Here is a 12914-nt window from a genome sequence, read left to right as displayed (position 1 = left end):
TTAGTACCTTGAATTCAATTATTTCTCACTCACTGACGAAAAACTTCAGATTTTTTTGAAACGTGGGTTAGCTTTTTCCAAAGCAATAGCAGAATCGTTGATAAAATATTTCTCTTTCTTCTTTTTAAAAGTTCACATCGAGTGATATTTTTTCAAACATGAGGCGAGAAATAACTCAGATTGGTTACACTTGGAACACCTGAAATCTACCTGATGCTAACAAGCTTATAACCGCACTAATGAAGCAATAACCTACTAATACAGGAAGATTTCTTGGTGTTCAAAGTAACTAAAAATACTTCAGAAAGTAAAAATATCCATTATTGCTAGAAACAGCTTATTTATGCTGTAGAATTCCTTGAGAGGCTTGGGCAGACTATTGGTGCATTAACTTTAGGACTAAAAGTCATTACATTTTTCTTCGTAACGTAACTATGTCCCATGTTAATTACTGTTATACAATAAAACTGGCAGAATTTCAAGTGATGTGTTCTATTTTGTTGCCTCCTAATGCACATCCGGAGCATCCAACAAAAAAATAAAAGAAAAGAAGACGAAATGTTGTTTAGTACATTTCTACATCATTCTATGGCCTTTAAAGTAAGCTAACGTAGTTTAAGTGCAAATAACGCACTGACAAAGAATTTTCTGTTTAACTCTCATCCTGTCTTCATCTTTTCTTTATCCCTGGAACCTTGGGAGGCCTTAAAAGTGATTCGATTGGAAGCTTTTAAAAGAATATTTGTATTTCGTCCAAAAATCTTTTTGGCCAAAAATGACCAAATTTTGAATTGCGCATTTTTAACTTCTTTATGTCCCTAAGGATCTCGGCGTGTCGTAAAACTCCCTTGGGAATCATTTTTAAGTGCAAATAACGCCCTGACAAAGAATTTTCTGCTCAACTCTCACCCTGACTTGATCTTTTGTGGGCGATTTCTTTGTCCCTGGTTTCTTGGGAGGCCTAAAAATTGTCTCAGGGGACGTTTTCGGACACACTAATTCGATTCGAAGCTTTTAAAAGAAAATTTGTATTTCGTCCAAAAATCGACGTTTTTCCAAGAGTAAGTCCATGGTTTTCAGCCAAAAATGACCAAATTTTGAAGTGGACATTTTTCACTTGTTTATGTCCCAAGGGATCTCGGCGTGTCGTAAAACTCCCTTGGGAATCATTTTTAAGTGGAAATAACGCCCTGACAAAGAATTTTCTGTTTAACTTTCACCCTGACTTGATCTTTTGTGGGCTATTTTTTTGTCCCTGGTCCCTTTGGAGGCCTAAAAAGAGTCTCAGGGGACCTTTTCGGACACACTGATTCGATAAAAAACTATTAAAAGAATATTTGTAATTCGTCCAAAATCGACATTTTTCCAAGGGGTAAGTCCATGGTTTTTGGCCAAAAATGACAAAATTTTGAAGTGGACATTTTTCACTTGATTATATGTCCTTAGGGATCTCGGCGTGTCATAAAGCTACCTTGGGAATCATTTTTAAGTGCAAATAACGCACTGACAAAGACGTTTCTGTTAAACTCTCACCCTGACTTGATCTTTTGTGGGCTATTTCTTTGTCCCTGGTCCTTTGGGAGGCCTCAAACGTTTCTCAAAGGACGTTTTAGGATACACTGATTCGATTGGAAGCTTTTAAAAGAATATTTGTATTTCGTCCAAAAATCAACTTTTTTTTCCAACGGGTAAGTCTATGGTTTTTGGCCAAAAATGAGCAAATTTTGAAGTGGACATTTTTCACTTGTTTATGTCCCTAGGGATCTCAGCGTGTCGTAAAACTCCCTTGGGAATCATTTGTAAGAGCAAATAAAGGAACCCACAAAGAATGTCCTGTTTAACTCTCACCCTGACTTGATCTTTTCTGGGCTATGTCTTTGACGCTGGTCCCTTGGGAGGCCTAAAAATTGTCTTAAGAGACGTTTTTAAACGCACTGATTCGATTGGAAGCTTTTAAAATAAAATTAGTATTTCGTCCAAAAATCAACTTTTTTCCAAGCAGTAAGTCCATGGTTTTTGGCCAAAAATGACCAAATTTTAAAGTGGACATTTTTCGCTTGTTTATGTCCCTAAGAATCTCGGCGTGTCATAAAACTCCCTTGGGCATCATTTTTAAGTGCAAATAACGCACTGACAAACAATTTTATGTTTAACTCTTACCCTCACTTGATCTTTTGTGGGCTATTTCTTTGTCCCTGGTCCCTTGAGAGGCCTGAAAAGTCTCTCAGGGGACGTTTTCGGATACACTGATTCGATTGGAAGCTTTTAAAAGAATATTTGTATTTCGTTCAAAAATCGACTTTTTTTCAAGGCGTAAGTCCACGGTTTTTGGCCAAAACTGACCAAATTTTGAAGTTGGCATTTTTCACTTGTTTATTTCCCAAAGGATCTCGGCGTGTCTTAAAACTCCCTTGAGAATCATTTTTAAGTGCATATAACGCCCTGACAAAGAATTTTCTGTTTAACTTTCACCCTGACCTTATCTTCTGTGGGCTATTTCTTTGTCCCTGGTCCCTTGGGAGGCCTAAAAAGTGTCTCAGGGGACGTTTTCGGACACACCGATTCGATTGGAAGCTTTTAAAAGAATATTTGTATTTCGTCCAGAAATTCACTTTTTTCCAAAGGGTAAGTCCATGGTTTTTGGCCAAATATGACCAACGTTTGAAGTGGGCATTTTTTCACTTGTTTATGTCCCTAGGGATCTCGGCGTGTCGTAAAACACCCTTGGAAATCATTGTCAAGTGCAAATAACGCCCTGACAAAGAATTTTCTGTTCAACTCTCACTCTGACTTGATCTTTTGTGGGCGATTTCTTTGTCCCTGGTGCCTTGGGAGACCTAAAAAGTGTCTCAGGGGACGTTTTTGGACACAGTGATTCGTTTGAAAGTTTTTATAAGAATATTTGTATTTCGTCCAAAAATCAACTTTTTTTCCAAGGGGTAAGTCCCTGGTTTTTGGCCAAAAATGACCAAATTTTGACGTGGGCATTTTTCACTTGTTTATGACCCTAGGGATCTCGGCGTGTCGTAAAACGCCCTTGGGAATCATTTTTAAGTGCAATTAACGCACTGACAAAGAATTTTCTGTTTAACTCTTACGCTTACTTGATATTTTGTGGGCTATTTCTTTGTCCTTGGTTCCTTGGGAGGCCTGAAAAGTCTCTCAGGGTACGTTTTCGGATACACTAATTCGATTGAAAGCTCTTAAAACAATATTTGTATTTCGTCCAAAAATCAACTTTTTACCAAGGGGTAAGTCCATGGTTTTGGGCCAAAAATGACCAAATTTTGAAGTGGGCATTTTTAACTTGTTTATGTCCCTAGGGATCTCGGTGTGTCATAAAACTCCCTTGGGAATCATTTTTAAGTGCAAATAACGCACTGACAAAGAATTTTCTGTTTAACTCTAACCCTGACTTGATCTTTTGTGGATTAGTTCTTTGTCCCTGGTCCCTTGGGAGGCCTAAAAAGTGTCTCAGGGGACGTTTTTGGACACACTGATTCGTTTGCAAGCTTTTAAAAGAATATTTGTATTTCGTCCAAAAATCACTGTTTTCTAAGGGGTAAGTTCATCGTTTTTGGCCAAAAATGACCAAATCTTGAAGTGGGCTTTTTTCACTTGTTTATGTCCCTAGGGATCTCGGTGTGTCATAAAACTCTTTTGGGAATCATTTTTAAGTGCAATTAACGCACTGACAAAGAATTTTCTGTTTAACTCTCACCCTGACTGGATCTTTTTTGGGCTATTTCTTTGTCCCTGGCGTCTTAGGAAGCCTAAAAATTGTCTCAGGGGACGTTTTGGGACACACTGATTCGTTTGGAAGCTTTTCAAAAAAATATTTGTATTTCGTCCAAAAATCTCCTTTTTTCCAAGGGATAAGTTGGAGGACTAAAAATTGTCTCAGGGGACGTTTTCGGACACACTGATTCGATTGAAAGCTTTTAAAAGAAAATTTGTATTTCGTCCAAAAATGGACTTTTTTCCAAGGGGTAAGTCCATGGGTTTTGGCCAAAAATGACCAAATTTTGAAGTGGACATTTTTCACTTGTTTATGTCTTTAGGGATGTCGGCGTGTCATTAAACTCCCTTAGGAATCATATCTAAGTGCAAATAACGCACTGAAAAAGAAGTTTCTGTTTAACTTTCACCCTGACTTGATCTTTTGTGGGCTATTTCTTTGTCCATGGTCCGTTGGGAGGCCTGAAAAGTCTCTCAGGGGACGTTTTGGGATCCAATGATTTGATTGGAAGCTTTTAAAAGAATATTTGTATTTCGTTCAAAATTCGACTTTTTTTCAAGGCGTAAGTCCACGGTTTTTGGCCAAAAATGACCAAATTTTGAAGTTGGCATTTTTCACTTGTTTATTTCCCAAAGGATCTCGGCGTGTCTTAAAACGCCCTTGAGAATCATTTTTAAGTGCATATAACGCCCTGACAAAAACGTTTCTGTTTAACTTTCACCCTGACCTTATCTTTTGTCGGTGATTTCTTTGTCCCTTGTCCCTTTAGAGGCCTAAAAAGTGTCTCAGGGGACGTTTTCGGACACACCGATTCGATTGGATGCTTTTAAAAGAATATTTGTATTTCGTCCAGAAATTCACTTTTTTCCAAAGGGTAAGTCCATGGTTTTTGGCCAAATATGACCAAAGTTTGAAGTGGGCATTTTTTCACTTGTTTATGTCCCTAGGGATCTCGGCGTGTCGTAAAACACCCTTGGGAAACATTGTCATGTGCAAATAACGCCCTGACAAAGAATTTTCTGTTCAACTCTCACTCTGACTTGATCTTTTGTGGGCGATTTCTTTGTCCCTGGTGCCTTGGGAGACCTAAAAAGTGTCTCAGGGGACGTTTTTGGACACAGTGATTCGTTTGAAAGTTTTTATAAGAATATTTGTATTTCGTCCAAAAATCAATTTTTTTTCGAAGGGGTAAGTCCCTGGTTTTTGGCCAAAAATGACCAAATTTTGACGTGGGCATTTTTCACTTGTTTATGACCCTAGGGATCTCGGCGTGTCGTAAAACGCCCTTGGGAATCATTTTTAAGTGAAAATAAAGCCCTGACAAAGAATTTTCTGTTAAACTCTCACCCTGACTTAATCTTTTGTGGGCTATTTCTTTGTCCCTGGTCTTTTGTGAAGCCTAAAAATTGTCTCATGGGACGTTTTCGGAGACACTGATTCGTTTGGAACCTTTTCAAAAGAATATTTGTATTTCGTCGAAAAATCGACTTTTTTTCCAAAGAGTAAGTCCATGGTTTTTGGCCAAAAATGACCAAACTTTGAAGTGGACATTTTTCGCTTGTTTATGTCCCCAGGGATCTCGGCGTGTCATAAAACTCGCTTGGGAATCATTTTTAAGTGCAATTAACGCACTGAAAAAGAATTTTCTGTTTAACTCTTACGCTTACTTGATATTTTGTGGGCTATTTCTTTGTCCCTGGTTCCTTGGGAGGCCTAAAAATTGTCTCAGGGTACGTTTTCGGATACACTAATTCGATTGAAAGCTTTTAAAATAATATTTGTATTTCGTCCAAAAATCAACTTTTTACCAAGGGGTAAGTCCATGGTTTTGGGCCAAAAATGACCAAATTTTGAAGTGGGCATTTTTAACTTGTTTATGTCTCTAGGGATCTCGGTGTGTCATAAAACTCCCTTAGGAATCATTTTTAAGTGCAAATAACGCACTGACAAAGAATTTTCTGTTCAACTCTAACCCTGACTTGATCTTTTGTGGATTAGTTCTTTGTCCTTGGTCCCTTGGGCGGTCTAAAAAGTGTCTCAGGGGACGTTTTTGGACACACTGATTCGTTTGCAAGCTTTTAAAAGAATATTTGTATTTCGTCCAAAAATCACTGTTTTCTAAGGGGTAAGTTCATCGTTTTTGGCCAAAAATGACCAAATCTTGAAGTGGGCTTTTTTCACTTGTTTATGTCCCTAGGGATCTCGGTGTGTCATAAAACTCTTTTGGGAATCATGTTTAAGTGCAAATAACGCACTGACAAAAAATTTTCTGTTTAACTCTCACCCTGACTGGATCTTTTTTGGGCTATTTCTTTGTCCCTGGCGTCTTAGGAAGCCTAAAAATTGTCTCAGGGGACGTTTTGGGACACACTGATTCGTTTGGAAGCTTTTCAGAAGAATATTTCTATTTTGTCCCAAAATGTACTTTTTTCCAAGGGATAAGTTGGAGGACTAAAAATTGTCTCAGGGGACGTTTTCGGACACACTGATTCAATTGAAAGCTTTTAAAAGAAAATTTGTATTTCGTCCAAAAATGGAGTTTTTTCCAAGGGGTAAGTCCATGGTTTTTGAGCAAAAATGACCAAATTTTGACGTAGGCATTTTTTACTTGTTTATGTCCCTAGGGGTCTCGGTGTGTCGTAAAACTCCCTTGGAAATCATTTTTAAGTGAAAATAACGCCCTGACAAAGAATTTTTTGTTTAACTCTCACCCTGACTTGATCTTTTGTGGGCTATTTTTTTTGTCCCTGGTCCCTTCGGAGGCCTAAAAAGAGTCCCAGGGGACGTTTTGGGACACACTGATTTGATTGGAAACTTTTAAAAGAATATTTGTATTTCGTCCAAAATCGACTTTTTTCCAAGGGGTAAGTCCATGGGTTTTGGCCAAAAATGACCAAACTTTGAAGTGGACATTTTTCGCTTGTTTATGTCCCTAGGGATCTCGGCGTGTCATATAACTCGCTTGGGAATCATTTTTAAGTGCAATTAACGCACTGACAAAGAATTTTCTGCTTAACTCTTACCCTTACTTGATCTTTTGTGGGCTATTTCTTTGTCCCTGGTCCCTTGGGAGGCCTGAGAAGTCTCTCAGGGTACGTTTTTCGGATACACTAATTCGTATGGAAGCTTTTAAAAGAATATTTGTATTTCGTCCAAAATCGACATTTTTCCAAGGGGTAAGTCCATGGTTTTTTTTCCGAAAATGACGAAATTTTGAAGTTGGCATTTTTCACTTGTTGATTTCCCAAGGGATCTCGGCGTGTCTTAAAACTCCCTTGAGAATCATTTTTAAATGCAAATAACGCCCTGACAAAGAATTTTCAGGTTAACTCTCACCCTGACTTATCTTTTGTGGGCTATTTCTTTGTCAATGGTCCGTTGGGAGGCCTGAAATCTCTCTCAGGAGACTTTTTGGAATCCAATAATTTGATTGAAAGCTTTTAAAAGAATATTTGTATTCCGTCCAAAAATCAACTTTTTACGAAGGGGTAAGTCCATGGTTTTAGGCCAAAAATGACCAAATTTTGAAGTGGGCATTTTTAACTTGTTTATGTCCCTAGGGATCTCGGTGTGTCATAAAACTCCCTTGGGAATCATTTTTAAGTGCAAATAACGCACTGACAAAGAATTTTCTGTTTAACTCTAACCCTGACTTGATCTTTTGTGGGTTACTTCTTTGTCCCTGGTCTCTTGGGAGGCCTAAAAAGTGTCTCAGGGGACGTTTTTGGACACACTGATTCGTTTGCAAGCTTTTAAAAGAATATTTGTATTTCGTCCAAAAATCACTGTTTTCTAAGGGTTAAGTTCATCGTTTTTAGCCAAAAATGACCAAATTTTGAAGTGGGCTTTTTTCACTTGTTTATGTCCCTAGGGATCTCGGTGTGTCATAAAACTCTTTTGGGAATCATTTTTAAGTGCAAATAACGCACTGACAAAGAATTTTCTGTTTAACTCTTACCCTGACTTGATCTTTTGTGGGCTATTTCTTTGTCCCTGGTCTCTTAGGAAGCCTAAAAATTGTCTCAGGGGACGTTTTGGGACACACTGATTCGTTTGGAAGCTTTTCAAAGAATATTTGCATTTTGTCCAAAAATCTACTTTTTCCAAGGGATAAGTTGGAGGACTAAAAATTGTCTCAGGGGACCTTTTCGGACACACTGATTCGATTGAAAGCTTTTAAAAGAAAATTTGTATTTCGTCCAAAAATGGACTTTTTTCCAAGGGGTAAGTCCATGGGTTTTGGCCAAAAATGACTAAATTTTGACGTGGGCATTTTTCACTTGTTTATGTCCCTAGGGATCTCGGTGTGTCTTAAAACTCCCTTGGAAATCATTTTTAAGTGCAAATAACGCCCTGACAAAGAATTTTCTGTTCAACTCTTAATCTGACTTGATCTTTTGTGGGCGATTTCTTTGTCCCTGGTCCCTTGGGAGTCCTAAAAAGTGTCCCAGGGAACGTTTTCGGACACACTGATTCGATTGGAAACTTTTAAAGAAATAGTTGTATTTCGTCCAAAATCGACTTTTTTCCAAGGGGTGAGTCCATGGTTTTTGGCCAAAAATGACCAAATTTTGAAGTGGACATTTTTCACTTGTTTCTGTGCTTACGGATCTCGGCGTGTCATAAAATTACCTTGGTAATCATTTTTAAGTGCAAAGAAATTTTCTTTTTAACTCTCACCCTAACTTGATCTTTTGTGGGCTATTTCTTTGTCCCTGGTCTTTTGTCAAGCCTAAAAATTGTCTCAGGGGACGTTTTCGGACATACTGATTCGTTTGGAAGCTTTCAAAAGAATATTTGTATTTCGTCCAAAAATCAACTTTTTTCCAAGGGATAAGTTGGAGGACTAAAATTTGTCTCAGGGGACGTTTTCGGACACACTGATTCGATTGAAAGCTTTTAAAAGAAAATTTGTATTTCGTCCAAAAATTGACTTTTTTCCAAGGGGTAAGTCCATGGTTTTTGGCCAAAAATGACCAAATTTTGAAGTGGACATTTTTCACTTGTTTATGTCCCTAGGGATGTCGGCGTGTCATAAAACTCCCTTAGAAATCATATTTGAGTGCAAATAACGCTCTGACAAAGAATTTTCTGTTTAACTCTAACCCTGACTTGATCTTTTGTTGGCTAGTTCTTTGTCCCTGGTCCCTTGGGAGGCCTAAAAGTATCTCAGGGGACGTTTTAGGATACACTGATTCTATTTGAAGCTTTTAAAAGAATATTTATATTTGTATTTCGTCCAAAAATCAACTTTTTTTCCAAGGTTTTTGACCAAAAATGACCAAAGTTTGACGTGGGCATTTTTCACTTGTTTATGTCCCTAGGGATCTCGGCGTGTCATAAAACTCCCTTGGGAATCATTTTTAAGTACAAATAACGCACTGAGAAAGAATTTTCTGTTTAACTCTTACTCTGACTTGATCTTTTGTAGGCTATTTCTTTGTTCCTGGGGAGGCCTAAAAAGAGTCTCAGGGGACGTTTTCGGACGCACTGATTCGATTGGAAGCTTTTAAAAAAATATTTGTATTTCGTCTAAAAATCGACTTTTTTCCAAGGAGTAAGTCCATGGTTTTTGACCAAATATGACCAAATTTTGAAGTGGGCATTTTTTCACTTGTTTATGTCCCTAGGGATCTCGACGTGTCGTAAAACTCCCTTGGGAATCATTTTAAGTGCAAATAACGCCCTGACAAAGAATTTTCAGTTTAACTCTCACCCTGACTTAGTCTTTTGTGGGCTATTTCTTTGTCCCTGGTCCTTTGGGAGGCCAAAAAATTGTGTGAGTGGACGTTTTCGGACGCACTGATTCGATTGGAAGCTTTTAAAAGAATATTTGTATTTCGTCCAGAAATTCACTTTTTTCCAAAGGGTAAGTCCATGGTTTTTTGCCAAATATGACCAAAGTTTGAAGTGGGCAGTTTTTCACTTGTTTATGTCCCTAGGGATCTCGGCGTGTCGTGAAACACCCTTGGGAATCATTGTCAAGTGCAAATAACGCCCTGACAAAGAATTTTCTGTTCAACTCTCACCCTGACTTGATCTTTTGTGGGCGATTTCTTTGTCCCTGGTCCCTTGGGAGGCCTAAAAAGTGTCTCAGGGGACGTTTTCGGACACAGTGATTCGTTTGAAAGTTTTTAAAAGAATATTTGTATTTCGTCGAAAAATCAACTTTTTTTCAAGGGGTAAGTTCCTGGTTTTTGACCAAAAATGTCCAAATTTTGAAGTGGGCATTTTTCACTTGTTTATGTCCCTAGGGATCTCGGCGTGTCGTGAAACACCCTTGGGAATCATTGTCAAGTGCAAATAACGCCCTGACAGAGAATTTTCAGTTTAACTCTCACCCTGACTTGATCTTTTGTGGGCTATTTCTTTGTCCGTGGTCCCTTTAGAGGCCTAAAAATTGTCTCAGGGGACGTTTTTGGACACACTGATTCGATTGAAAGTTTTTAAAAGAATATTTGTATTTCGTCCAAAAATCAACTTTTTTCCAAGGGGTAAGTCTATGGTTTCTGGCCAAAAATGACCAAATTTTGAAGTGGGCATTTTTTACTTGTTGTCCCCAGGGATGTCGGCGTATCGTTAAACGCCCTTGGGAATCATTTTTAAGTGTAATTAACGCCCTGACAAAGAATTTTCTGTTTAACTCTCACCCTGAGTTGGTCTTTTGTGGGCTAATTTTTTGTCCCTGGTCCCTTGGGAGGCCTAAAAAGTGTCTCAGGGGGACGTTTTCGGACACACTGATTCGATTGGAAGCTTTTAAAAGAATATTTGTACTTCGTCCAAAAATCAACTTTTTTCTAAGGTGTAAGTCCATGGTTTTTGCCCAAATATGACCAAATTTTGAAGTGGGCATTTTTCAGTTGTTTATGTCCCTAGGGATCTCGACGTGTCGTAAAACTCCCTTGGGAATCATTTTTAAGTGGAAATAACGCCCTGACAAAGAATTTTCTGTTTAACTCTCACCCTGACTTGATCTTTTGTGGGCTATTTCTTTGTCCGTGGTCCCTTGGGAGGTTTATAAACTGTCTCAGGGGTCGTTTTTTGACACACTTATTCGATTGGAATCTTTTAAAAGAATACGTGTATTTCGTCCAAAAATCAAGTTTTTTCCAAGGGGTAAGTCTATGGTTTTTGGCCAAAAATGACCAAATTTTGAAGTGGGGATTTTTCAGTTGGTTATGTCGCTTGGGATCTCGGCGTAAACTCCTACTTAAAATAGTTGGCGGGGAAAAAAAAAAACAGGGAAACGTGTTGAAAGTTTAAAACACAACTGGACGCTTTCTTGCACTGGTACATTCCTCCAATTTTTTTTCTTAAAATCCTTTTCCTAGTGCCAAAGGTTTCCAATTTTTGAATTTTTCAGAAGCGATGTTTTATGAAAATTATTTGACATCGGATTTCCACAGTGTTATTTCAAGCCTGTTTGCCTTCTCGTCAAAATGGCGTCGAAAACCGTGATAAGGCCTATTGGAAGTTTTTTTAAAGAATATACTTTCGGGGTCCAAAATTTGACTTTTTTCCAAGGGGTAGGTAAAGGGTGTTGTGTTATAAAATGACGAAATTTTGAATTCGGCTTCTTTTACTTGTTGATTTCCCTAGGCTAATTTTCATCCTAATACTAAGGACTATTTGTTTCTTAATTTTCATCGTAATACTATAGACTATGCTTTTGGCCTATTGTTCATCCTAATACTATAGAATATCATTTTGGCCTAATTTTCATCCTAACACTATAGACTATACTTTTGGTCTAATTTTCATTCTAATACTATAGACTATGTATTTTGGCCTAATTTATATTTTAATACTATAGATCATGATTTTTGGTCTAATTTTCATCCTAACACTTAAGACTATTAAATTTTACCCTATTTTCATCCTAATGCTATAGACTATGGTTTGTGACCTAATTTACATCCTAATACTATAGATTATGATTTTTGGCCTAATGTTCATCGTAATACTATGGAATATGATTCTCGACTCTATTTGTATCCCAATACCATAGACAATGGTTTTTGACCCAATTTTCATCCCAATACTATAGACTATGATTTTTCAACTAATTTTCGTCCTAATACTAGACACCATGGTTTTTGGCCTAATTTTCATCCTAATACTATAAGACTATGGTTTTTGGCCTAATGTTCATCCTGAAGACTATGGATTTTCGCCTAATTTTCATCCTTATGCTATAGACTATGATTTGTGGTCTAATTTAAATTGTAATACTATAGACTATGGATTTTGGCCTAATTTTAACCCTAATACAATAGACTATGGATTTGGCCTAGTTTTCATCCTAATACTGTAGACTATGGTTTTGGCAAAATTTTAATCCTAATACTATAGACCATGGATTTGGCCTAATTTTCATCCTAATACTATAGACTATGGCTTTTGACCTAATTTTAATCTTAATAGTATAGACTATGGATTTGGCCTAATTTTCATCCTAATACTATAGACTATGGTTTCTGGCCTAACTTTCATCCCAATACTATAGACTATGGTTTTTGGCAAAATTTTAATCCTAATACTACGTCGAACGCAATAAAATGTGGGTGGTGTTTAGGTAACGTTTAGCCTAGTTTTGACCTTAATACCATACACTATATTTTTCGATTTTTCTTTGCTATTAGATATACCGATCACGGAGGAAACCTAATTGTTCGCCTAATAAAAAATGTGGACGTATTTTGGTCAGGTGAATTTTAGCCTAATTTTGACCCTAATACTATAGAGCGTTTTCATTCACGTGACTACCGGCCATATTGGTTCATTGAAACACAAGAAAGTATTAACATAAAAATAGAGTTCAATTCCCAGGTTTAGTTTGGGACACCAACATGGCCGCCATTTCTTTATTTTGGGACACCAACATGGCCGCCGTGACGTCATGTGAAAACACTCTATACGCTATTTTTTGGTTTGTCTTTTTTATTGGTGACAATTAAGGTGACAATTAAGGAAAAAAGGTCAGCTAAGATTTACGGAAAGGAAATAAGGTCTAAGGTTTTCGGGAAATGGACAAAGATGCCCTAGTAAATTTGAAAAGACTCAAGTTGCCCAAGAATGACCGAACAGATAAAAATATTATAGCGCGGCCTGAAATGAACCTACAGAGCTTTAAAGCACTCCAGATAGCCTAAAATAGCGTTTCAAAGGATCTGAG

This window comes from Pavona decussata, unplaced genomic scaffold, assembly GCF_977016875.1.
Source record: "Pavona decussata unplaced genomic scaffold, jaPavDecu1.1 SCAFFOLD_127, whole genome shotgun sequence".
Lineage (NCBI taxonomy): Eukaryota > Metazoa > Cnidaria > Anthozoa > Scleractinia > Agariciidae > Pavona > Pavona decussata.
The sequence above is the reverse complement of the archived record's forward strand: the minus strand, read 5'-3'. Positions refer to the sequence as shown.